This window comes from Temnothorax longispinosus, chromosome 7, assembly GCF_030848805.1.
Source record: "Temnothorax longispinosus isolate EJ_2023e chromosome 7, Tlon_JGU_v1, whole genome shotgun sequence".
Classification (NCBI taxonomy): Eukaryota; Metazoa; Arthropoda; class Insecta; order Hymenoptera; family Formicidae; genus Temnothorax; species Temnothorax longispinosus.
The window spans coordinates 7,370,288-7,383,374 of NC_092364.1; the positions used below are offsets into that span (position 1 = coordinate 7,370,288).

General features: G+C 39.8%; 1 pseudogene; it reads left to right on the forward strand.

Annotated features, from left to right (window-relative positions):
• The first annotated feature begins 9,974 nt into the window (after positions 1–9,974).
• LOC139815959 (18S rRNA (guanine-N(7))-methyltransferase-like) lies at positions 9,975–13,087 on the forward strand (annotated as a pseudogene).

Sequence of the window (13,087 nt, forward strand, 5' to 3'; positions counted from 1 at the left end):
CTGTTTAATAAAATGTATTAATTTATTTTATATATAATATTATATTATTTTATATTTTCAACAAGTTTGTTCAATTTTCAATTAACAAATTTTAATTCGCATTACGTCTCTCTACATTTCATTCTACATCATTTTGTAATGATAAAAAATAATTATAATGAAATAATAAAATAAAGCGTCAATTATTTGACAATTGTTTTCATCAAAATTATGATACGAAAATTTATTTTCTCTGTATAACCTGTAACTAAATTATGGCCCCATTGGCACCCATGATTTATCAGGGCCGACTCTAATGCGACGTTGCCGCTCTCCGTCGCGTGCTCGATAGCTTTACGCGAAATAGCTACAACATGCTGTTTTATTTTTATAATTTCTTGCTAACTATGTAGACAAATCGTTTGAGCCTTGGCAAGGCTCCTTCCTAAATATGTAAAGAATTATTTGCACCTATTTTCATTACATTCTTATCATTTTTAATATGCTTTCAAGGATTATATTACAGATATCGTGACATTTTGGTTATGTCGCCCATGTATTAGAGTACAACTTCAATAATTAATTACTCGACAACCATGCAGACGATCGTCTTCAACTTTGGCATGGACGACAGATTCCTATAGACGAATGTCCTCCATAAATTTGAACTAATTCTTATCAAATTGATTTGACTAGCCACCCTCCTTAAGAAAGACGTTTGAACAATATGTTATTTTCAGTCATTACATAAGCCATTATGCATACGTTTATTATTATCTGCAAAAATAAATTATGTTACAATTACCATGTTCTCGTGATTTTAAAAACGACTTTTCTGACGATGTATATAACGTTTACCATCGTTATATATATAATGAATTTGTAAGTACTAAATAATCCATTCATATTAATTTAACTTTTGAGATATTTTGCTTGTGAAATTATCAAATAATTATAGAAAATAAAATTATAGTAAGAATCAAGATTTTTGGTTTATCCATATATCAGATTTTACAAATTATATGTAGAATTTTAATAAATTAGTAGGATATTTAACTTTAGATCAAGGCCAATAATTGTCAAGTCAGAGCGATATCTTATATGTGTCCTTCTGTATTAATTATTAATTCGTAATTTATTGCATATTCCCGCAGGGTTCGCAATCTACCACCAATACTATCCTTCTCCTCTTAAGGTGAAATTTCATGGGCAGTGAAAAGCAGCAGCAGATCGTACTGATTGGCTGCAAAATAGAGAAGTTCTCGAGTTCCTAGAACTTCTCTATTTTGTAGCCAATCAGTACGATCTGCTGCTACTTTTCACTGCCCATGAAATTTCACCTTTACTTTAACCCTTTGGACCAACGGCTTAACGTCTCTTTGCGAAAGACGGAGCCCAGTTTTCTCCGCGCATGAGCCTATCTTGCACGGAGGGGCGCAGCTATCGGAAAAACATTCCATGCTTCATGACTCTAGTGGACTCAAACCTGGTTCCTCAGATTACGAGTCTGGCGCTCTACTACTAGACCACACTGCCGCCCCCGATGTGTCCTTCTGTATTTAGTGTTAAAACATAACGCTCACGAAAAAAACAGTCGTCCTCGCGCGGAAAAAAGTTCTGAGGCCGTCGTGCGAATTAGTTGCAAGTCTTGTTCAAGCTTGAGACGCATTTGTTATATTATAATTATATATATAACAAAATATATCAAGAGACACGGTAGTGTCTCGCGCCAAGTACACGCGGAGCGAGACCGACCGTGACTTTTTTACGCGACGCGACGGGTTGCGAGTACCCGAGATGTTAAGATCTCGATAACGAGTGAACGGATCAAGTTCTAAGTAGGCTTGATCGATAGCTTGGGGTCCAAAATTAGGGGGGGGTTTCTCTCATAATATTCCACTACGTGCTCTACGAGCGGAGATATTGCGACGCAAAGTCCAAATGTGAAAATTTATTTTTAAGATACTACTTCTAACGCCGACGTTTATATGATGACGTCATAATCAGAAACGTCACTTTCACTTTTTCGACACTGGCGGCTAGCGGCGTTAGTATCGCAGTGCAGTGCAGTGTAGACAGTGCGTTCGTTTAGCGCGCTGTCAGTCAGTTCCTATTCATCAGTTAACCTATCTCGAGAGCACTCGAGAGACAGGAGTTCGGCTCGAGCCGTGGTACGAGTCGGACGTGTTTTGTTGTCGCGCTTGCTCGCTGTGGTTAACCTCACTTATACGGACCGCGGAAGACGTGTGCTGTGTATCGGGGGGTTGTTATAATTTGGGTGGGCCCTAATTATCTATAGCCTCTGTTGTTCCCCTCTCGGAGGGGGAGCGGTTAGTTTTGTAGAGAATAGTCTCCTTGTATGGAATCTTCGGAGATATTAAGTGACACGGGGTCAGCGCGTGACGAGGCTCATTCGGGTAATGATTCCCAGTATAAGTCCAGCAAAAGACTGAAAACGAGCCTAAATGAGCAGGAATTCGACTCGTTTGTTAAAAACATCTCATCTGGGACGGATTGGCAGGAGGTGAAGCTCCAAAGAAACTCCTCCTCTAAGAGGCAAAGAGAGGAGGAAATCCTTAAACGACGCAATATTGACATGGAGGATAATTCGCCCCGGGATGATATGGAGGTTGACGTTAACTCGAACTTTGCAGATTCTCAGGGATCGAATCAGGTACTCCGCAATACTAGTGATATTAATGACAACGCTCCTCCTTTGCCGCCTGTACATAGAGACTGTGATGGAAAAGCCGGAGAATCACGTGATTCCGGCATGACAAATACTAATGTACCTGATGACTCTCAAGTCAATGTAAACATGCCTGCCATTATTACTAAGGAAGTATACACTGTTAGCGGATCTATTTTAAAGGCACGTGACCTTGCTGTCGATGACTCTCCGGTATTGCGGAAATATTCTAGATATGATGACGATTTTATAGGTAAGGCTAATATTATATTGCGCCTCCCTCCCGATCAGACTACAACTAGAAGGGGTAAGAATCTGATTAAGATCTGGATGATTTTAAATGATTTGCAGATTTGTCCGTTATCTGTTACCATGACTAATCACTTTTCGGCAAAGGCTGTATTTAAGGATTTCAGAGACGCTAATTTCGCGCTTGACAAGATCGATGCGCTTAAGGAACCGGCGAAACTTAAGGCCGGTTTGGAACAACGTTTCATCGTTTGCAAGGGAGTTGTCTCGGACTGGCCCTCGTCGATTCCGGACCTTTGGTCGAGTATTCGGGACAGATCTGGAATCCTAAGTATGGAGCGCATGTACCGCAGGAAGTGGGATCCGGTAAACAACAAGACTACGCTGCTGGCCACGGACAACATCATCGTGACATTCAAGGACAAAAACATTAGAGACCTGAATATCTTTACTAATGGTGTCTGCCTCAGGGTTCGCCCTTTCGTCCCGCAAGTTCGGCAGTGCTTCAACTGTTTCAGGTTTGGTCACACTAAAATATCCTGTAAGAGTGACACGCGTTGTATAATATGTGGAGATAAAGCCCATGGCCAATGCGAAAAACCGATACATTGTTGCAACTGCGGAGGCCACCATAAGTCTACTTTCAGAGGTTGTTCCGTTTTTGAAAAAAACAAGAACATAAATATTGTGATGGCTCATAAGAACATTTCTTTTCATAGTGCGAAACGAATCGTGGAGGGTGATGGTCCTTCCCCCCCTTTGGATCGTAATAAATTTCTGAGTCCTACGTCGTGGCCTGATTTGCCGAGTTCTGCCGGTCCGGCGTTATATTCTGAGGCACTGAGAGCCGAACCTTCTCAATCGGCTAAGACGACTGTTCCACAATCGAGAGATAAAAGAGAACGCATCTCACGCAATATACACAACGACAAACAGAGCTCATATGAAGCCTCGCGCAATTTTTATAAATCATTTGATCTTCGTGCTGGCGAAATCACTAAGGAAAAACATGGCATTATGAACACAGCCCGATTTGGGGTGGGTCGCGGGAATCTTCCCGACGACGAAGCGGAGTCTAGCCCACGGGAGGATCATCGTATTTTGGAGACCATTGAGAGCATTCTATTGCTATTGCGAAGAACCCCGGGTGCGCGTGAGATGCTGATGCGCGCTCTGGCGGAATCGGATGCTCGTGGTGGTCCCGGGAGGGGCCTCCCCCCTCTCCACAATGATGGGGGTGTTGGGGAGTCGGATTATAGAGTACTACCAAGGTATTTTAGGAATAAAGAGAATCATCGCCCTATTTTTGTATAAACATTCAATCTTCTTCTTTGGAACTGTAGAGGATACAAAAGCCACAAAAATGAACTATCTAAAATCGCACTGGAGTATGATATTATCATACTGACAGAGACTCGCTGTACCGGTCGTGTTCCAGTATATTTCCCTGGATTCAAGACGCTCCATAGCGACAACCTGCTGGGTAGTGGAGGAGTATCCATCTCCGTCCGTTCTCACATCACTTTCGATATATTGCCGATCAACGGGGCACTTCCGACTGACTACGATGTAATTAGTATCAGAACCACGAATCTTGTTAATAATATAAACATAATTGCGATATACAGACACCCCAGATCTAATATTGGTACTCGGGACTTTAATTCTATTTTCAACTCTTTGAATAGTAATTCCAATGATACAATTATCTTAGGTGATTTTAATGCTCACAACACTGCATGGAACTGTGAAACTACAAACAACAACGGCGAGCTTTTGCATGACCTAATGTTTAACGAGAATTTTTCATGTATCAATGTTGACACCAAATCCCGCATTGGTTACAGTGGTCAAAGGGATTCCAACATCGATCTTTTGTTTGGCTCTGGAGATATCGTCGGTAACATTGACTACCGCCAACTTGAGGATGCTTGCGACAGCGATCATTTCCCTATAAGCTTTTCTATTGACGCTCCCACCCAGATCTATAGAAGGCTTTCAAATAAATCATCTTCCAAAAAAACGAACTGGTCTCATTATCAAGATTTTGTCAGGAGGGAAATCGATTCCTCCCTCCTGCCAAATTTGCCTTCTTTCAAGCTGGATTTTGAAAAATATTATCAGGCTTTCACTGACTCCCTTAAGGGGGCCGTCCATCAGGCTTCTGGGGGACGGAGACACATTACGTGCATCGGATTCTCCACGAAAAACCAAGAGATCTCATAGATGGTGGAATGCGGACTGTGATGCCGCTATTCGGGACAGGAGGCTTGCCTTTGCTGAATTTAAGAGGCTTAGGAACATTCATGCATGGAATAACTATAAGCGTTGCTGTGCTGTGGCCAGGAAAATCCTTAATCAAGCAAAAAGGGAGAATTTTGAAGATTTCTGCAAAGAAATCAATAGATTTTCGAGCCTTTCTTATGTTTGGAGTACCATTCGGATCTTGAAGAATGCTCGAAAAAATATAGAGTGGAATAAATGGCAGACCAAGGACAGAGAAATGGAAATTAGAAAAACAATGGATACTCTCGCTCCCCCCTATGTGGGTGTAAACCCTTCTTTTGGAGCAGAACGCGTTTGCCCCAATGAAGAACTTGATGCTCCATTCCTTCGATCCGAGTTGGATCGGGCGATTGAAATGATCAGGAGGGACTCCGCTCCTGGCATGGATGGCATGAAGTATAAGATGCTCAGGCTCCTTCCTGAATCAGGCAGGACCTGTCTCCTAGAACTATTCAATATAGTTTGGTCTACTGGTGTGCTCCCCGCGGATTGGTCCTGCTATCAGGTGATATTTATAGATAAGGTTGGTCGGGAAAAGGTGCGTCCTATCTCTCTCTCTTCATGCGTTGGCAAACTTATGGAGCGCATGATTAACGAGAGATTGATCTGGTGGGCTGAAAAAGAAGAAAAATTTAGCTCTTCACAGAGCGGTTTCAGGAGGGGGAAGTCTTGTGCCGATAACCTGGTCAGGATTACATCAGATATCCGAGCTGCTCTGAGTGCGGGCGAATATACCTTGGCTGCTTTCCTCGATGTCTCTGCGGCATATGACAGCGTGGAATTCCATATCATGCTGGATAGGTTAGTGGCGCTTGGCTGTCCTGCGGGTATCGTCAATTTTGTTCGTAATTGGCTATATCGAAGAAAAGTTCGATTTATCGTCAACTCCGGTGAGTTCGTGGATCGCTTTGTTTACAGGGGCCTCCCGCAAGGCGCCGTCCGGCATTGTATTCGCTCCTCACTCGGGCTCTCCGTGAGGATCTTCCGGCGGGAGTTGAAATGGTGGAGTTTGCGGATGACATTGGCCTATACGTCTCGGGTCATAATCGACGTCGGAATCGACTCCTGCTTGAACAAGCCGTTAACATTATTGCTCAGAAATTAAAACTTATTGGCCTTGATCTTGAACCTAAAAAAACAGTTTTGGTTGAATTCAATAGAAATGGTTACGTCGACAAAAGTCTGAGCATCAATATACAAGGATGCGACGTATTCAACTGCGACGGGGCCAAATTTCTTGGAGTTTGGCTTGACAACAGCCTTAATTTTCACCGTCAGGTCCAGGAAGTTAGAGGCAAAGTTAATAGGGCCAACTCTGTTATGAGATACTTGTGCGGGGTGTCAAGGGGCTTGGAGGTTAACACGGCCCTCATGCTCTACAAAAGTCTGGTTAGATCTGTCTCAGACTATGGCATCTTCATATATTTCCCTAGCGACTCGGGATTTCAGCTCAAGCTGGAAAGGACCCAATATATGGGTATACGCACCGCCCTGGGATACAGGAACAGCACTCCCAATAACGTTTTGATAGCCGAAGCTAAAGTCATGCTACTTAGAGATAGAGCGATTATGCTAGGCAGGAACTTCATTACAAAGGCTATAGCTTATAACAACAACGGTTTGTGTCTCAAAATACAATGTACCCTGGACCGAGAGAATTATCGCCGTTTTTTTCTTCCGACTTACAAATTTTCTATGCTTTCTGAAATTTGGAGGAAACTGAGATTCAGGACGGGGATCGGACCTCAGAGACAGTTTGAAGTTTTTCAGGGCCCCTTTGGCGCACATACTTTTAGACCTTCCGTGGACTTGGTCACTGGTGAGTTAAGGAAGCATGAGAGATACCCGGATGAGGTGCTTGTTCGTAGTGTCGTCAGGAAACATAATTTGACCTTTCCTTTGGAAATTATTTACACGGATGGTTCTTTTGATGAGTCGTGCCGCTCGACGGGCGCCAACATTGTTATATCTGATCAGGATACTGCTTACAAGATTAGCCTCCCGGGCTCGTGTTCGTCGTTTACTGCAGAGGCGTTTGCTATCAAATCTGCTCTTCAACTTATGATCCTGCAGCATGAGGTTAGGAAGAGAGTCATCGTCATTATGTCTGACTGTAAATCTGCTCTACAATCGATTTACAACAATCATATTAATGTCCATAAAAATCGGTATGTCACGGAAGCTAGACGCTATATTTTCGATCTGGAGACTATATATGGCAAAACGGTTATCCTGCTATGGATCCCAGCACACGTTGGCATTGCTGGCAATGAGCTAGCGGACGTGCTGGCTAAGGAAGCGTCACAGGAGGAAGCTGACCCTTCAATCGAAGTGCCGGTTGGAGACTTTAGGACACAGGATAAAAGGGAGTCTTGGGAGGCGACCCAGTCATCGATCGTGGGCGACTCTTCGCATAAGGGAGCGTTCTACTTTGAGCATTTTTATGATAGGCTGGCAACTAAACCGTGGTTTCATAAAATAAATTCAGAGAGATATTTCGTAACGTTATTTAACCGACTGAGGGCGAATCACTTTAATTTGGGCTCTTCATTAAAAAGAAAAGGATACGTGGAACAGGAAAGATGTGATTGTGGATACGAGAGGGAGGATCTTTACCATGTATTATTGACGTGTCGTAAATATGACGACTCAAGAATTGCTATGGACAAGGAATTGAGAGAGGCGAAATTTTTTGCTAATATCGATTTGTTGCGTATCATTGAATCCAAACAGTGGAATGTTCTCTATATAATTTATAAATTTCTTAAAAGTATTGGCAAAGTTATTTAGAGGTTACATAATCGATCTAGTGTTTTGTCTGAGACTGTACGCGAGTTGAATCAGAGTTTTTGTCAATGACTGTATGCGGTCATTTTGTATTGTCGGAAGTGTGCGGTCGTCTGCGTCTTTTTGGTTTACATGATTTGTGTCAATTACCTTCGGGTACAAGACACCATAATTCCTCACCCGAGGAATACAAACGAAAAAACCCCCACTCGAGAGACACGGTAAGTACGAAGTACGCGTGGAGCGAGACCGACCGTGACTCTTTACGCGACGCGACGATTAATTACTATTATACTTATTTTTATTTACTGTTTATTATTACGTTTACGTGAGTGTTTATACATACAGGTTAATAACCTATTATATTATTTTTTATTTTTATATTGATGGCAGGAAGCTGAGGATACTGAGATCAAGGAGCCTGTTCACACGAGGCGTTTCTGCCGCGCGATTGCGGCCGCGCGTTAATAACGTTTGCACGAGCCGCACGCGCGTACGCGAAACGGTAGTAACACCGTATAATCGTGCCGGCGATATACTGAATTTGAATTGCTTCGTGCTCTTATCTGGAGATTTCGTATCCCTATATCGTGTTACCATTGCACCGCTGCCGGAACAGAAGGTTCTCTACGCTTGGCAGAAAGTGACGACTGACACGTTCGATCCCGACTTTGTTGATCGCAGAAGAGCTGGATTCGAGGTACGTTTCCGATTTGCACGTATAACAGTATCGTGCGATGAATGTTGTACCCAATTATAACCTCAAATGAAGTTGTGCACGTTGCTAGTAACGCTGTCTGTAAAAATTTGCGTGAAAGATGATATATAATCATATTAACACATTACATTATTTTTAGACGTAGCTGTGATGAAAGAGAATTAGATGAGCTGTGATGAAAGTGACTTAATTTTGGGAGATATAGGTCAAGGATTGTCATTTAAAGCTGGTACGTTTGATGGGGTGACCCCTTATTTTATCTCAGCCCAAAACATCTCAGCAAAAATATCTCGTCTATAATATCTCAGTCCAAAATGTCTTAGTCCAAAAATATCTCAGTCCAAAATGTCTCAGTCCAAAAATATCTCAGTCCAAAATGTCTCAGTCCAAAAATATCTCAGGCAATAATCTATCGAACAAAAATATCTCAAGTAAAATAATATTGGTGGGATGAAACGTCTGCTGGATTCATTAACGTTCTAAATCGTCGATTTAAATGATGCGGGTACATGTTTCTAGTGTTGGCTTAATTGTTTGTGATTTATTAATCGCAAACCTACTGTCTCCACGCATACATTTTCCACGCGAAACGAGGTGCCACATGGGTTTACAACTTTCCACGCGTGGAAAGTCCATGCATGTACTTTGAAGGCACACTATGTGTTTAATTTAATATAATAGTAGTGGAGCCCCCCGCAGGGGGGCGGAACCTACTGCCTCCACGCATACACTTTCTACGCGAAACGAGGTGCTACATGGGTTTACAACTTTCCACGCGTGGAAAGTCCATGCATGTACTTTGAAGGCACACTATGTGTTTAGTTTAATAATAGTGTGGAGCCCCCCGCAGGGGGGCGGAACCTACTGCCTCCACGCATACACTTTCTACGCGAAACGAGGTGCCACATGGGTTTACAACTTTCCACGCGTGGAAAGTCCATGCATGTACTTTGAAGGCACACTATGTGTCTAATTTAATAATAGTGGAGCCCCCCGCAGGGGGGCGGAACCTACTGCCTCCACGCATATACACTTTCCACGCGAGACAAGTTGTCACATGAGTTTACAACTGTCCTAATACTAATTAAATGTAATATTAATTTTTTATAATGATATTTTGTAATAAAAATTTGTAAGATGTAATTGATTATAATGATATTGTGTAATATTAATTGTATGATGTATCTCCGAAGTTAATTATTGTCAGATATATTTTTGGACTGAGACATTTTGGACTGAGACATTTTTGGACTGAGATATTTTTGGACTGAGACATTTTGGACTGAGATATTTTTGGACTGAGACATTTTGAACTGAGATATTTTTCCCGAGACTTTTTTGTATGAGATCATTTAGGAGAGACATTTTGACTGGGAACCGTTTGATGGGGCTGTCAGTATTTCTGCGCTTTAGTGGTTGTGCTATGCAAGCAAAACTTTGCACAATCCTACAAAACGTTTATATCGTTTCTTCTCAACGTTGTATGCATGCCTGTCAAGAAGCGCAAGAGCAGTGTTACAATTCTATCCAGAGAACGGTGAACAGGTTGAATTAATCACGGCACAAGCCACAAAAGCTGGCTTTTATGGCGGTGTGGTTGTCGATTTTCCGAATAGCGCAAAAGCAAAGAAAATGGTCTTGGTTTTAATGACCGGAGGAGCTGCTCCGCTTCCAAAGGCACTAGGCGTAGAGAACGAAGATAGACAAACTGTCGCTAATTCAAGAAGGTTTGATCCTCTCGTTGTCTGTTATATCTATTATTTATAGGGAATACATAAAGAAAGCCAAGGGTAAATCATTGAAGAAAAGTAGTGATTGGATTTTAGAGAAGAAAGAAAGGCGGCGCCGGCAAGGAAAAGAAGTTAGAGATGACTCCAAATATACTGGCCGAAAGAGACCCGGGAGATTCTAATTGTAAGATATACTTTGTTAATATAAAAAACACTATTTTAATAATTTTTTTTTATAATTTATAATGTTAATTATAAATAAAAAAATTGATAAAATTGATCTAATTAATTTTTGTCTGTTTCTATATAATCAATCTACTACTTAAAAATAATATATGCATAAAATATTTTTTTAGTAACGAAAAATGTGCCTAAAAAATTTTTTTGTTAAAGAATATCAAACATAAAATTTAATAATTGTGACTGTGCATAAATGTTTGTGTAAAGGGGAATATTTTCCTTTAAAAAGGATATTAGGAGTCTTTTATAATGTTAATATTACGGTAATAATAGACAATATTAATAAGAGATCAAAGAATGAGTTCAATATTTTATATTTTATTCTTTACGTAAACATAAATTGTGAAATACTCTGTTGTACTCCAGTAGGTAATACTTTTTCTAATTCTTCATGATCCAACCACTGGTATTTTACGTTAGTGTTGATATCTCCATCCATATGTTTGGCTAAAAAATAAAATATTTGCTCGCAAAGCTTAGGATATTTGTATTTGTAGAATCCGATAGGTGCATTTCTATAAAACTTCACTTTTATTGTTGCACCACATGTATCTTGTAATACTCTCTCCGCAGTCTGTAAAAGAATTGATAAAGAATATTTTCAAATCATTTTTTTGTCCCCATTAAGATATTCACATGCAAAATTAGTTGTAGAGAGATGGGTATGTCTATATGAAATTTTTATACGAATTACCTAGATATTTACTATATCTTCATAATAAAATCCATGTTTTTGCAGCTCTCGTATAATAGAAATTTAAGTACAGATGTGTGAACGTGCTATAGAACTTCTTGTGCTACCTGAAGATCAGAGCTGCTTGCTTTTGGATATCGGTTGTGGGTCAGGGCTCAGTGGCAGTGTATTGGAAGATCAGGGACACGTATGGATAGGTGTGGACATCTCTTCAGCTATGCTTGGTATTTTAATTATGGTGCGATACAGTTATATTTTAAGAATATTTTTTTACAGCATATGTAACATATGCATATATATATATATATATATATATATATATATATATATATATATCTTGATATATAATCATATTAACACATTATTTTTAGACGTAGCTGTTGAAAGAGAATTAGATGGTGACTTAATTTTGGGAGATATAGGTCAAGGATTGCCATTTAAAGCTGGTACGTTTGATGGGGCTGTCAGTATTTCTGCGCTTCAGTGGTTGTGCTATGCAAGCAAAACTTCGCACAATCCTACAAAACGTTTATATCGTTTCTTCTCAACGTAGTATGCATGCCTGTCAAGAAGCGCAAGAGCAGTGTTACAATTCTATCCAGAGAACGGTGAACAGGTTGAATTAATCACGGCACAAGCCACAAAAGCTGGCTTTTATGGCGGTGTGGTTGTCGATTTTCCGAATAGCGCAAAAGAAAAGAAAATGTTCTTAGTTTTAATGACCGGCTGCTCCGCTTCCAAAACCACTAGGCGTTGAGAACGAAGATAGACAAACCGTCGCTAATTCAAGAAGGTTTGATTCTCTCGTTGTCCGTTATTTTATTATTTTGTATTTGCAATTATTTTAAATATTTCTCTAACTATAATGTTAATATTACGGTAATAATAGACAATATTAATAATAAGAGATCAAAGAATGAGTTCAATATTTTATATTATTATTATTATTCTTTACGTAAACATAAATTGTGAAATACTCTGTTGTACTCTAGTAGGTAATACTTTTTCTAATTCTTCATGATCCAACCACTGGTATTTTACGTTATTGTTGATATCTCCATCCATATGTTTGGCTAAGAAATAAAATATTTTAGCACCATAACTTCCTTGCTCGCAAAGCTTCTTAGGATATTTGTATTTGTAGAATCCGATAGGTGCATTTCCATAAAACTTTACTTTTATTGTTGCACCACATGTATCTTGTAATACTCTCTCCGCAGTTTGTAAAAGAATTGATAAAGAACATTTTCAAATTACTTTTTTGTCCCCATTAAGATATTCACATGCAAAATTAGTTGTAGAGAGAAGTTGTAATATATTTATTCGGCTAAAATTGTTTATTTAATTCTTACTCGTTTCTTTATGTTTGAAATGTATATTTATGCAATATATATAAAACTTTGTTTATTTTTTAGGGCAGTAAAACAAATATTGGCGTGATTGTAACATCATTAGTTTTTGCAGAAAATTATATGTAGATTTAACAGTCTGTTAAATATAAATATGGCAATGCATTTATGCAAAAAATCTTTACATTTTTAAACTCTACGTATAATGTATTCCAATTTTTATCATGTGCGGCGGAATGATTCCTTTATGAAATTACCATAGATAAACCTTTACAAAATATGACAAAAAATGTTAATAGAGAATTAGGCAGACTAAGCAGGCCCATTGGTACACATGAGCTCGGAACGTACATATGACATGTCACG